The sequence below is a fragment of the Thalassophryne amazonica genome, chromosome 20 (genome assembly GCF_902500255.1).
Source record: "Thalassophryne amazonica chromosome 20, fThaAma1.1, whole genome shotgun sequence".
Lineage (NCBI taxonomy): Eukaryota > Metazoa > Chordata > Actinopteri > Batrachoidiformes > Batrachoididae > Thalassophryne > Thalassophryne amazonica.
Genome location: NC_047122.1, coordinates 67,215,481 through 67,228,974, shown reverse-complemented (window position 1 = coordinate 67,228,974; position 13,494 = coordinate 67,215,481).

Below are 13,494 nucleotides of genomic sequence, written 5' to 3'. Positions count from 1 at the left end.
ACTGAAATTGTGGCACTTTTAGGTTCATGCAGACCAGCAGTCCAAACACATTTTAAATTTTAACTCTTCAGAAAAGGATAGTATATGTTGTTGCTAATGATTGATTTGTCCTCCAGACACATGAAATCATACCTGTTATTCTGGTGACGCTGCTGTCAGTGCTCGTTAGCTTCTCCGCTGGTCTGTCACATCACAACCACAAACTAGGACGTTTCTCTGTGGGCTTTTTGTCAACAAAGTGAAAGAGCAGACATATAAAGTTTTAGGTGGTCTTTTAAAATTGAGTTTTTTCAGCCACATCCTTCTGGACTCCTCATTAGAGGTGGGCGATACCGGGAATTTTGGTGTTGATCCGATACCAAGCAAATACAGGCCCAGTATCACCAATATCGATACTGATACATTTTCATATTTAAGCTTCATAGATCCCAAGGATCCAAAAGACCCAGGAGAGAATTTTGCCAAACATTGTAGGTGACAACAAAATATCACAATCAACTTAAAACAAAATCTCCTGAGGTAGAGGGCTGACAAACCACAATACAAGGGTGCACTGCTCCGTGTTGTGTGACACAGCGCAGCGTTGCTCTTACAGACACAGAGTAGACTCTGATGAATCTGCGTGCGCAGCAGTCAGTGCGTGTGGGAGAGAAAAAAGCTTGAGTATCAATCTTTTTACATGAGGATCATTCAATATCAATACCAGCGTTGGTATCGATATTAGGATCAATCCGCCCACCTCTACTCCTCATCTCTCGGTCGGCGGTGGAAACTCTCTCAGTCCGGCTGCCCGTTAAAAACATTGTTGTTGTAGCCGCAGATTTAACTTTGTCTGGTTGTTAGTACAACCGTGAACAGCGCAACATGTTCCTGAGCTGCGCAAGGACATTTTTTAAATGCTACAGGAGCTGAACATCAACTAGAAAAGAAAACAATAAACCTTCAAATAAACCAGTCAGGGAAATGAAAACCGCTACAAAAAAATGACTCACTGCCACGCCCAGTGTCCAACAGGAAGTCGCACCCATAATCACTTCTACAGCAGCGCCCTCGGGAATAAGGTGGATATTTTGTGAAAGCTAGTGAGAAATAAACACTTCTAAAACTGCAAATGCTGTTTTTGGAACCTAATAACACCTCTGAACTTATTTCGTGGACATTAGCATGGGGCGCCACAGGGTGGTTGCAGGCTCCATTTGTGTGCAAATATTTCCTCTTTGTAATATATGATGTAAAAGACAGTGAGAAATAAACACTTCTAAAACTGAAAACCCTCTTTTTGTAATCTGATAACACATTTTGTGGTGTTAGCATGCACGCTAACATCCACTAACTCAAAGCTAACTTCTTATGGAGTTAAATTTGTCTCATTAATACCAACAAATGCACAGAGGGTGATCCACAAATATTCCTTGATTTGCATAACTTCTGCTTTTGTCAAAAGCTCATGTACACACATATACAAAGCCTCCTGCAGATGCTGTTAAAATATAAATATTATTTATGAATGACTGATTAATAGAGGAGCTTCATGTACAAATTGTATGTAAGACAACAAGATCTTAATACAACTCCTGGCAATAATTATGGAATCACCGGCCTCAGAGGATGTTCATTCAGTTGTTTAATTTTGTAGAAAAAAAAGCAGATCACAGACATGACACAAAACTAAAGTAATTTCAAATGGCAACTTTCTGACTTTAAGAAACACTATAAGAAATCAGGAAAATAATTGTGGCAGTCAGTAACGGTTACTTTTTTAGACCAAGCAGAGGGAAAAAATATGGAATCATCTCCAAAACTAACACCTGCATCAAATCAGATCTGCTCGTTAGTCTGCATCGAAAAAGGAGTGATCACACCTTGGAGAGCTGTTGCACCAAGTGGACTGACATGAATCATGGCTCCAACACGAGAGATGTCAATTGAAACAAAGGAGAGGATTATCAAACTCTTAAAAGAGAGTAAATCATCACGCAATGTTGCAAAAGATGTTGGTTGTTCACAGTCAGCTGTGTTTAAACTCTGGACCAAATACAAACAACATGGGAAGGTTGTTAAAGGCAAACATACTGGTAGACCAAGGAAGACATCAAAGCGTCAAGACAGAAAACTTAAAGCAATATGTCTCAAAAATCGAAAATGCACAACAAAACAAATGAGGAACGAATGGGAGAAAACTGGAGTCAGTGTCTGTGACCGAACTGTAAGAAACCGCCTAAAGGAAATGGGATTTACATACAGAAAAGCTAAATGAAAGCCATCATTGACACCTAAACAGAAAAAAACAAGGTTACAATGGGCTAAGGAAAAGCAATCGTGGACTGTGGATGACTGGATGAAAGTCATATTCAGTGATGAATCTCGAATCTGAATTGGGCAAGGTGATGATGCTGGAACTTTTGTTTGGTGCCGTTCCAATGAGATTTATAAAGATGACTGCCTGAAGAGAACATGTAAATGTCCACAGTCATTGATGATATGGGGCTGCATGTCAGGTAAAGGCACTGGGGAGATGGCTGTCATTACATCATCAATAAATGCACAAGTTTACGTTGATATTTTGAACACTTTCTTATCCCATCAATTGAAAGGATGTTTGGGGATGATGAAATCATTTTTCAAGATGATAATGCATCTTGCCATAGAGCAAAAACTGTGAAAACATTCCTTGCAAAAAGACACATAGGGTCAATGTCATGGCCTGCAAATAGTCCAGACCTTAATCCAATTGAAAATCTTTGGTGGAAGTTGAAGAAAATGGTCCATGACAAGGCTCCAACCTGCAAAGCTGATCTGGCAACAGCAATCAGAGAAAGTTGGAGCCGGATTGATGAAGAGTACTGTTTGTCACTCATTAAGTCCATGCCTCAGAGACTGCAAGCTGTTAGAAAAGCCAGAGGTGGTGCAACAAAATACTAGTGATGTGTTGGAGCGTTCTTTTGTTTTTCATGATTCCATAATTTTTTCTACGGGAATTGAGTGATTCCATATTTTTTCCCTCTGCTTGGTCTAAAAAAGTAACCGTTACTGACTGCCACAATCTTTTTTTCTTGATTTCTTATAGTGTTTCTTAAAGCCAGAAAGTTGCCATTTGAAATGACTTTAGTTTTGTGTCATGTCTGTGATCTGCTTTTTTTCTACAAAATTAAACAACTGAATGAACATCCTCCGAGGCCGGTGATTCCATCATTTTTGCCAGGGGTTGTAATTAAACAACTGCAAATTATAAAGAACACAAGACTCATACGGCTGAGGGTATTTTAATGTTGCCTTATGTTTGATTTTGATATTAGGGATTCAGTTGCCCCCCTTCTTTGTCTAAGCAGGGCCGAGATCACTAATCTTCAGGAAGAAATGTCAAAGCAATTTTGTGAGGATAACTTGCAGAATAAGCAGCAGAGGCCTTCGTGGTGTCAGACCGAGGCTCTGGAAGTGGAAGACACACAAACAAGCTCATTTCAAGCTCCATCCCTTGTGCTGATGGTCCCAAACACTCGTTTTAAAACTTGGTGGTGATCAGTCAATTCAACCAGTCGCACCAAGACTCTGGAACGCTCGTCCTCTGTCTTTACGCTTCATCGTCTCTTTTAAAAACCAAATGAAGACACTTTCATACAGACTTGTTTTTTTATGCTGTTTACTATGTTTTATACTGTTTGATATGCTACAATTTTATTTATATTGTTTCTTATGAAGCACTTTGTGATTTTTATCTGTGATAAATGCTGTATAAATAAAACATACTTTCCAATGCAAAGGAATATGATGAATGGTAAATAAATGGACAGCATTTATAAAGCGCTTTGGGTGTCTGATGCAGATGGAAAAGGGCCCTTTGTGATTTTCTAGTCAGGCTGGGATTTGAACTGAGGATCCTCTGGTCTCAAGCCAAACACTTAAACACTAGACCATCACCTCCCCCAATGATGAAAAATAATGTTGCTTTCAATAGTAATATGATCCAAGTGTTAAATGTCATTTATTTGAATTGTGTGCGATGGATTATTAGGATTTTATTTAAATTGTCTGTCACTGAAAGCATTGATGTGTAAGACGTCCAACCACAAATCAAATCAAATCAATTTTATTTATATAGGGCCAAATCACAACAACAGTTGCTCCAAGGCGCTTTATATTGTAAGGCAAAAGCCATACAATAATTACAGAAAAACCTCAACGGTCAAAACGACCCCCTGTGAGCAAGCACTTGGCAACAGTGGGAAGGAAAAACTCCCTTTTAACAGGAAGAAACCTCCAGCAGAACCAGGCTCAGGGAGGGGCAGTCTTCTGCTGGGAGGTTGGGGCTGAGGGAGAGAACCAGGAAAAAGACATGCTGTGGAAGAGAGCAGACCACAGTGCAGTAAAGAGGACTGGAAGAAGAATACTGCATGAAATAGGGGAAAAAATATATTCCTACAGCTCAGAAAACATGTACATCAACACCAAGAGCACTACCATCAACCAAACACACACATTTCTTAAAAACAGCAAGAATTTTGTGAGGCAACGTTTGTAACAATCTTGCAAAATTGCCAAAATCGCCAACAAAGGTGAAGGACGTTCTGTTTTTGACCCTGTTTGTCTGTTTGTGAACAGCGTGGAGTCCACAATTTGTATTATGAAATTTTTGCTTAAGATTCATATCCTGATAGGCAAGAACTGATTCAGTTTTCATTGTCAAAGGGCAAAGTCAGGAAAAATGTAGGAAAATTGGAAAAATCCCTTTCTTTAACATTGAACGAATTTTCAAAAATTCACAACTCTGTCAGAAAAGAGCAAATGTCTTTCATATTTGAGAGTGTTATGTAGGATGGTATCCTTTTTCGACCAACAAAGTTTGATCCAGATCTCATCCAGATTACAGATTTTGTGAGCATTTAAATTTAACATTGAAAACCCCATTTATTGTATATTTTACATTATATCTTAATCAAATGTGCTCCATTCACTCGCACATTTTAAAGTAAGATGCAGACTGGCATTTATCACCTGACAAGGTTTGATCTGGATCTGATGCGGATTGTGGATTTAGCAGATATCTGATTTTAACTTTGAAAAGCCCTTTTGAGCAATATTTTGTATTATATTTTATCTTATGAAAAGCCACTTCTAACATTTGACCTTGAAGGTAAAAATTAGTGGAATTGGAAACTAGTGTTGCTGGAGGTTTGTGTTCTACAAGCGCAGGGCTCTGGTTTGCAAATGGCCCATCACATGTTCCTTTGAAGAAACACCATATCAACCTTGGTGCTTGCATCACATTTTATGTACATTTTCTATGATCTACCCCGACTGAATAAAATTAAACCGTGTGGGACGGCGCCTCCTTTTGCTTCGAGTGCTGAACTCTCAATCAGCCGAGAGGCTTCTCGCTCTCAGATCGATCGAGCAGTCAGAGTATCTGACAAGTGGCTGCTGCTGCTGAAGGAAACCTTCCTAATTAAACTGAAGCTCCTTCTGTTCTTCCACTAGAATACTTTCTGCTTCTGGTCCTGCCAGTCACTATAGCGACCATGAGATGCTGGCAGTGCGAGTTGGATATTTAATTTACTTGCAGTCGCAGAGAACACACACACACACACACACACACACACACACACACACACACACACACACACACACACACACACACACACACACACACACACACACACACACACACACACACACACACACACACACACAGGGACCCAGACTGAGGTGTGTTTGTCTGAGGGCCAGTGAACATGAACTCAGCACATTTACTGTCACCGACCACTTTGCTGGGTTTTCCATCTCCACTTCCTCCTTTGCTGGAAATCCAAAGAAACATTTTACTTTCAGTAATGTATCAACCCGGACGTTCATTTCTTGACTTAAAGCAGAACAGACGCGTCAGACAAAAAGCGATGTCTTTTCATAGACATAACAATCATTGTGTCAAATATATGATCAGCACAGTATTGCAGTCAAGTGGTCAAACAACAAATCTACATTTTGCACAAATGTACAGTTAGTCACAGCATTTTTTTCGTTTTACACTGAAATTGTGATATGGCAAAAACTAAGGACAAAAGAAACAAAAAACAAAAATTGCACCCATGTGGGGACAGGACACTGCAGAGCCTAGTGATTTAATATTGAGTATCTGCTGATACCGAGTCCTGTTTTCACAGGTAACACATTTGCATTAAAGTCAGTCCTGTGTATGTGCTTGAAAACGGAATTTAATAACTAATGTACTTGTTTATTATTTTTAAGAAATCACTCCAGATAAGCTTTGATCAAACCCTGTATGAGTCTTTGACATTGGACGTCTCTGTTTACAACCAAAAATCATGATACCAAACTGCAACCTAAAAGACTTTACTTTAACCCTGTTTTGAGGATATTCATCAAGATCATGCTGAAGCTGTATGAAACTGTGTTCTTTTAAGGCTGAATGTTTAATTTTAGGGGCCCCAAATTTGGAGCATCAGCTGTTGCTCAGCGAGCCATTATTATAAGATTATTTAATTAACAATATTAAAAAGTGACATTTGCAATTGGAATCTCTTGCTGTAAATTATGAATATTGGAGTACCATCTCTGACTATTATTAGGTCAGAAAAGTTGAAAAGAGAGAGAGAAAAAATTGTATATATATTGTTCTTATTTTGGCTGCTCCAGTTTGGCTGGTGTTGCCACAGTAGGTATGATGGCACCACATTATTTGGCACAGGTTTTGCACTGGACTGTCTTCATGATGCAGCTACACACAGATGCAGAAGGCTGTGGTATGTGTAGATGAGAACAATGAACCTTTGTGCTATAAGGCAAGAGCTCTAAACACAATATTCACAGTTTTGTTTTTTTGACACAATATAGAAACACCATCTACATCATTCATATCTAAAAAGGAAGAGTAAAATAGGAGAGTAGAAAAGAGTATAGTAGAGCCACTTAGGTGCCTGGTCTTGAGAACCACGACTTACTTACATGTCTAATCATCAGTGTGGAATTGTGTTTTTGTGAGTGCAGTATTCAGGCCAAACACATCTTTTACCTTTGATTTTTTTTACGCAGTTTTTCTTTCTTGGTCAACCTTCTTCACATAGAAATATTGTAATGAATCTGTAATTTTGGCAATTTAAATGTCCAGTAGATCCTCCACTGATTGTATGTGAAATAATTCATATAGTCATTTGATTTTTCTGTGTTGTCAGTAATAATCATGTGTTTACTTCACTGACTTGACTCACATTTGGTAAAACTGATCAGGTGCTTCCCAAGAGGAGTTCATTTTGAATAATCTCTGGTCCCCTCCCTTCCCAGGGTAATGATGAGGCGTTTAGCAGGCAGACATTGTTAAATAGGTGGCTGGTGCAATTTTGATAACCGGCCTGGGGCCACTGCGTGGCGCTGCCATCTTGTCTGTGAGCATAGATAGATAGCTCTACAGGGAGGGTAACATTAAGACTTTACAGCAGGCCACAGAGCAGGTGATTAGAAACTCTGCAAGGCTTATGACAAATGTGGGTGTGGAATCCATTAGCTTAGCGGGAAAATCAGTGCAGAAGATCTACTATGGTGACAGTACAGTTTATGTGGCAGGGAGGGAAATTCGTCAGTTTGAGACTGTGGCCTGTTTTAGGTGTACCTTTAGTACACCTAAATGTCCCTATACACCTTAGTACTCTAAGCAGCTCAAGAATATGGACAGCATGTATATAAGTGACATTTACATGACAATTTATATGACAATATTGAAATATGATAATTTGGCCGTATTGTACAGCCCTACTGTCAACTAGCTGAATACCTTGAATATTAATTTACATCTACATTAAAAAAAAATGCTTAAAGTGGCAGGGGGTTAAGAGAGCTGTAAAAATGTGGAGAGTATGGGGGGCAGAGCCCTTCCAGAAGCTGAAAGGTAAAATAAGGAAAATGCTTAAAAAGGTTTTAGTCATGCTCATGCTCTCAAGACCCATTTTACTGAAACATCTGAAGGACCTAAAGGACATGGTTAGATGGTGAGGAGCTTTTCCAAGTATATGAGAGACAAATAAAGAAAAATGCTTAAAAAGGTGGGGGGTCTGGGGGGGCAGAGCTCCCCCCGAAGCTGAAAGGTTTTTGCCATGCTAATGCTCCCCTGAAGCATTTACTCAAAATAAAGTCTGAAGAACCTAAATGACATGGTGAGATGCTGACGGAGCTTCGTTCGTTCATGTCGGTGACATATGGATATTACTTAACTCTGCTGATCTTTCCTGCTCTGATTACTGCACACAGCAAACTTTACACCTGCCTTACTTCAAAAAGCTTCACGTAACCAATTTTTGTTCACAGTTTAGTGAATGTGGGCTGAGACCGGGACTATGTCACACATGTAAGGAAATATGGATCCTTGAAAACATTTATATACACTCAACAAAAATATAAACGCAACACTTTTGGTTTTGCTCCCATTTTGTATGAGATGAACTCAAAGATCTAAAACTTTTTCCACATACACAATATCACCATTTCCCTCAAATATTGTTCACAAACCAGTCTAAATCTGTGATAGTGAGCACTTCTCCTTTGCTGAGATAATCCATCCCACCTCACAGGTGTGCCATATCAGGATGCTGATTAGACACCATGATTAGTGCACAGGTGTGCCTTAGACTGCCCACAATAAAAGGCCACTCTGAAAGGTGCAGTTTTATCACACAGCACAATGCCACAGATGTCGCAAGATTTGAGGGAGCGTGCAATTGGCATGCTGACAGCAGGAATGTCAACCAGAGCTGTTGCTCGTGTATTGAATGTTCATTTCTCTACCATAAGCCGTCTCCAAAGGCGTTTCAGAGAATTTGGCAGTACATACAACCAGCCTCACAACTGCAGACCACGTGTAACCACACCAGCCCAGGACCTCCACATCCAGCATGTTCACCTCCAAGATCGTCTGAGACCATCCACTCGGACAGCTGCTGGAACAATCGGTTTGCATAACCAAAGAATTTCTGCACAAACTGTCAGAAACCGTCTCAGGGAAGCTCATCTGCATGCTCGTCATCCTCATCGGGGTCTCGACCTGACTCCAGTTCGTCGTCGTAACCGACCTGAGTGGGCAAATGCTCACATTCGCTGGCGTTTGGCACGTTGGAGAGGTGTTCTCTTCACGGATGATGTGAAGGAGATGTGTTGCACTGCATGAGGCAAATGGTGGTCACACCAGATACTGACTGGTATCCCCCCCCAATAAAACAAAACTGCACCTTTCAGAGTGGCCTTTTATTGTGGGAAGTCTAAGGCACACCTGTGCACTAATCATGGTGTCTAATCAGCATCTTGATATGGCACACCTGTGAGGTGGGATGGATTATCTCAGCAAAGGAGAAGTGCTCACTATCACAGATTTAGACTGGTTTGTGAACAATATTTGAGGGAAATGGTGATATTGTGTATGTGGAAAAAGTTTTAGATCTTTGAGTTCATCTCATACAAAATGGGAGCAAAACCAAAAGTGTTGCGTTTATATTTTTGTTGAGTATATATATATAAACATGTGTTTCAGTCCCATGAGCCAACCCCGGAGCAAGTCAGTGAACAGAACAGAACATATATCATCCTTAAGAGTTAAACTGTCCTCCTCGTGTCTGGAGTCTGGAGATGAGCACTGTGCTGAAACATCTACAGCCAAAAGCATAAAAACAGCAACAGATTCACAGTCATTTTAACCGTGATGCCTCGATGGAATCCTAAAATAGTTAAACTGCTAATATGTACAAAGTCACAGTTTACCCTTTTAGCCACATTCTTGAGTCTTTGTGTCCATTTTTGTGTCCTAAGTCCCACATTTGTCAGAATGACAGATTTTCTTTCCACATGAAGCAGAACTCTGGTGTAACTGTGACATCAGAGAAGAACTCTTGATGAATTCTTCATCACTTGACGTATGATCTCGGAGGTTCCTCATCAGTTCTGCTTAGTTAAAACGTTCAGTGACTTCACAGCTTCCGTTGAAGAATGACAGTGTCAGGGTCTGCAGGAATAAATAAATGACTTTTCATATTGATTTCATTCATTGATGTTGGAAACGTGCTACAATTATTCAGTGTGACGGACGGCAGAGTTCATACTGATCAATCATCTGAAGCAATTAGTCTGAAGGCATCAAGACAATTATGTGTTGGTGCTGTGATGAAGCTGTTTGAAGCAACAGGATGAGCTGAAGTCATCACAGTTTATCTCCAGGGTGTTGATGTTTAATTTGTTAATTCATTTTTTTATGTGTGTGATTCTGCAGCCTCTCAATGAGTTTGACAACCTGTATGAAAGGTATCAAAAAGTCCACAGAAGTTCAAATGATTTGGACGGCATTCATGCAGATTTTTAAGTTATGATTCCAGTTTTCCTTCTATCTAAAGTGGAAAAGCTCTCATTTTACAGAGAAGATCAGAACCAATTGCTGATTCATTCCAAAAATCAAATATTTTCCTGCTTCTTATCGAGGATCCTTGATTTTCTTGTGATTATGTATCCAGCTGCTCCACAGCCTGTCCTGTGGATTTTTATTTTATTTTATTTTTTAGCACTGTTGTTGTGCGTTACCTGTGCTGCTCCACAGCCTGTCTAGTGTCGGATTCCCTGTTTGGGAATCCGCTAGCTTAGCGTAGCTACTAGCTCTTAGCCGTTTTAGCATGGTGGCTTCTCCTGTCTCTCCCGTACTTTTCTGCTCTGGGTGTGAAATGTTTAGTTATTCCTCGGCCTCCTTTAGCAGTAACGGTACTTGTAATAAGTGCAGCTTATTCGTAGCTTTGGAGGCCAGGCTGGGCGAATTGGAGACTCGGCTCCGCACCGTGGAAAATTCTACAGCTAGCCAGGCCCCTGTAGTCGGTGCGGACCAAGGTAGCTTAGCCGCCGTTAGTTCCCCCCTGGCAGACCCCGTGCAGTCGGGAAGGCAGGCTGACTGGGTGACTGTGAGGAGGAAGCGTAGTCCTAAACAGAAGCCCCGTGTACACCGTCAACCCGTTCACATCTCTAACCGTTTTTCCCCACTCGACGACACACTCGCCAAGGATCAAACTCTGGTTATTGGCGACTCTGTTTTGAGAAATGTGAAGTTAGCGACACCAGCAACCATTGTCAATTGTCTTCCGGGGGCCAGAGCAGGCGACATTGAAGGAAATTTGAAATTGCTGGCTAAGGCTAAGCGTAAATTTGGTAAGATTGTAATTCACGTCGGCAGTAATGACACTCGGTTACGCCAATCGGAGGTCACTAAAATTAACATTGAATCGGTGTGTAACTTTGCAAAAACAATGTCGGACTCTGTTGTTTTCTCTGGGCCCCTCCCCAATCAGACCGGGAGTGACATGTTTAGCCGCATGTTCTCCTTGAATTGCTGGCTGTCTGAGTGGTGTCCAAAAAATGAGGTGGGCTTCATAGATAATTGGCAAAGCTTCTGGGGAAAACCTGGTCTTGTTAGGAGAGACGGCATCCATCCCACTTTAGAGGGAGCAGCTCTCATTTCTAGAAATCTGGCCAATTTTTTGGGATCCTCCAAACTGTGACTGTCTAGCGTTGGGACCAGGAGGCAGAGCTGTGGTCTTATACACCTCTCTGCAGCTTCTCTCCCCCTGCCATCCCCTCATTACCCCATCCCCGTAGAGACGGTGCCTGCTCCCAGACCACCAATAACTAGCAAAAATCTATTTAAGCATAAAAATTCAAAAAGAAAAAATAATATAGCACCTTCAACTGCACCACAGACTAAAACAGTTAAATGTGGTCTATTAAACATTAGGTCTCTTTCTTCTAAGTCCCTGTTGGTAAATGATATAATAATTGATCAACGTATTGATTTATTCTGCCTACAGAAACCTGGTTACAGCAGGATGAATATGTTAGTTTAAATGAGTCAACACCCCCGAGTCACACTAACTGTCAGAATGCTCGTAGCACGGGCCGGGGCGGAGGATTAGCAGCAATCTTCCATTCCAGCTTATTAATTAATCAAAAACCCAGACAGAGCTTTAATTCATTTGAAAGCTTGTCTCTTAGTCTTGTCCATCCAAATTGGAAGTCCCAAAAACCAGTTTTATTTGTTATTATCTATCGTCCACCTGGTCGTTACTGTGAGTTTCTCTGTGAATTTTCAGACCTTTTGTCTGACTTAGTGCTTAGCTCAGATAAGATAATTATAGTGGGCGATTTTAACATCCACACAGATGCTGAGAATGACAGCCTCAACACTGCATTTAATCTATTATTAGACTCTATCGGCTTTGCTCAAAAAGTAAATGAGTCCACCCACCACTTTAATCATATTTTAGATCTTGTTCTGACTTATGGTATGGAAATAGAAGACTTAACAGTATTCCCTGAAAACTCCCTTTTGTCTGATCATTTTTTAAATAACATTTACATTTACCCTGATGGACTACCCTGCAGTGGGGAATAAGTTTCATTACACTAGAAGTCTTTCAGAAAGCGCTGTAACTAGGTTTAAGGATATGATTCCTTCTTTATGTTCTCTAATGTCATATACCAACACAGAGCAGAGTAGCTACCTAAACTCTGTAAGGGAGTTAGAGTATCTTGTCAATAGTTTTACATCCTCATTGAAGACAACTTTGGATGCTGTAGCTCCTCTGAAAAAGAGAGCTTTAAATCAGAAGTGTCTGACTCCGTGGTATAACTCACAAACTCGTAGCTTAAAGCTGATAACCCGTAAGTTGGAGAGGAAATGGCGTCTCACTAATTTAGAAGATCTTCACTTAGCCTGGAAAAAGAGTTTGTTGCTCTATAAGAAAGCCCTTCGTGAAGCTAGGACATCTTTCTACTCATCACTAATTGAAGAAAATAAGAACAACCCCAGGTTTCTTTTCAGCACTGTAGCCAGGCTGACAAAGAGTCAGAGCTCTATTGAGCTGAGTATTCCATTAACTTTAACTAGTAATGACTTCATGACTTTCTTTGCTAACAAAATTTTGACTATTAGAGAAAAAATTACTCATAGCCATCCCAAAGATGTATCGTTATCTTTGGCTGCTTTCAGTGATGCCGGTATTTGGTTAGACTCTTTCTCTCCGATTGTTCTGTCTGAGTTATTTTCATTAGTTACTTCATCCAAACCATCAACATGCTTATTAGACCCCATTCCTGCCAGGCTGCTCAAGGAAGTCCTACCATTATTTAATGCTTCAATCTTAAATATGATCAATCTATCTTTGTTAGTTGGTTATGTACCACAGGCCTTTAAGGTGGCAGTAATTAAACCATTACTTAAAAAGCCATCACTTGACCCAGCTATCTTAGCTAATTATAGGCCAATCTCCAACCTTCCTTTTCTCTCAAAGATTCTTGAGAGGGTAGTTGTAAAACAGCTAACTGATCACCTGCAGAGGAATGGTCTATTTGAAGAGTTTCAGTCAGGTTTTAGAATTCATCATAGTACAGAAACAGCATTAGTGAAGGTTACAAATGATCTTCTTATGGCTTCGGACAGTGGACTTATCTCTGTGCTTGTTCTGTTGG